Source organism: Populus alba, chromosome 19 (assembly GCF_005239225.2).
Source record: "Populus alba chromosome 19, ASM523922v2, whole genome shotgun sequence".
NCBI lineage: Eukaryota > Viridiplantae > Streptophyta > Magnoliopsida > Malpighiales > Salicaceae > Populus > Populus alba.
Genome location: NC_133302.1, coordinates 16170689 through 16172601, shown reverse-complemented (window position 1 = coordinate 16172601; position 1913 = coordinate 16170689). Strand labels below are relative to the sequence as shown.

Below are 1913 nucleotides of genomic sequence, written 5' to 3'. Positions count from 1 at the left end.
AACAATAAGTTTCATAACTTAATTCAACTAGGATCATTTATTTTTTGAGATATTATATATTTGGCTTGTGAAATTGTTAATTTTCTATTCTACTTCAAGTTTTGCCCTCTTGATATGAATTTATTTTTCTATTTTTTATAAAATACTTTTTAAAATGCATACTATTGTAGTTTTAGTTTTTCTATTTAAATATCTACAAGGATTTATTAATTGAGTGCCTTCAATTTTCAAAGTTCAGAAATGTGTGTAGAGTAACAAATTCAATTAAACAACAATCAATTATTCAAAGTTAAGAAATATTCGTTTCAGGTCATATTTGACAAAGTTAATTAATATTTTTTTAAAAAAATCATTAAACAAAAATGTAATATTCAAACTAAAAAAAAATAAGAGTAAAAGGAATTTGTACCAAAAAAGGGCATGGACCGTAAGTAATAAATTAAAAAAAATAAAGGAAAAATCTTTTAGGGTTGCTATATGATTTACACTGTTTTTGCATCTTTTTTTTATACATAAGATTGAAGATTTATTGAAATTTAAATTGTAAAAGAAACCAAGCGATCTAGTATTTAAAATTAAAATAATTAAAATTTTATTCATCTGTTTAATCAAAATTACAAGATGGACTTCTCCATCTAAAAACGAGCCTACGAATGACGAAACCAAAAGAATTTCAGATGGAAGTCCCTATCTTCAACATCCGGATGCGCTTCATTATCCCAGAAATTATGGGCTTAACGTTAGAACATTGGGATTTTGCAGGGCCGTCTGGTCCGCTATATGCAAGTTTAATGTCAGCAAGCTGCACCTTGTCACATGGGATGCCACTGCTGCAAGCAATCTGAACAACAACCGGAGTTGCGGAAGTTTCCCCTTATATTCTTAAAAACTAACATCACTGATCTTCACTTTTGATGGAGCCTGCAAAAGAAAACAAGAAAGAACATTAAGACCCCAATAGACTTTTAGTAATCTCCCTAGAACTGATGAACATAAAAAAATTAGTATGCTTGGGTAGGCGTTCTTCAGAATTGCATTATGGATCTAGCCTGATGCAACCAATTATGGAACGCAGTGCACAGCATGTTGCTTTCACAGTCAATACTATGAATTGCGAATTGCGTTGAAACATTTTTTTTTCATAAGATGTAAGAAAAGATTTTGATAAATTGTGGAGTGTTTTGAGCCACGAATTGGTAAAATATTGTCACAGTAATTTATTAGTACTGTGAAAATATCCTTATGGTAACAGAAAAAAGCAATACCTTTAGACTGCATTGGTTCCATGGGCAATACACTTGATCTATGATGACAGGGTTTTTGACATTTGTTCATGACAATATCCTCAAAATGCATGTTAGATGCGGCACCACCGTATAAAGCTGGCCAAGATTTTATTCTAACGCCATTTGTAGTATCTGAGATGGTGCAGTTCTTGACAAATATTCCAGAAACAGGTTTCTCATTTGGGGGTATTTCCCTAAACTTCCAACACTGATGCCATGGCCAGGTCCACATTGTTACTTCCTGTGATGTGTAGTTCCTCGGGTGCCATCCCCCACGGAGATACAATCATCGCCTGTGCCAATTTTTGAATCGATAATGTAGACCCCAGTAGATCGGCCGATGTGGATTCCATCGGTGTTTACACTATCACCAGGGTGCACTCACGGTAAAATGCTGGAAGGTTGAGGTTTCTGCACCCCAAGACGTTAACATGAAAGTTCTTGCTATCTCGACTAGTTATATCTCGGACTAGTGCATTGGTGATGAAATCGAACCTTATATTCTGATCCATGTTAGAAGCAAACAAAAGGCAAATGATTAAAGAAACCTTGGTAGTGCCATAACATATAATTAGGCTTCAATAATGGTGAGTAGATTACCATTGGGAGGCTGTCACAATCTTTATC

General features: G+C 34.0%; 1 pseudogene; it reads right to left on the bottom strand.

Annotated features, from left to right (window-relative positions):
• Positions 1 to 673: 673 nt before the first annotated feature.
• Positions 674 to 1798, bottom strand: LOC118055941 (polygalacturonase-like; annotated as a pseudogene).
• Between the last annotated feature and the right edge of the window lie 115 nt (positions 1799 to 1913).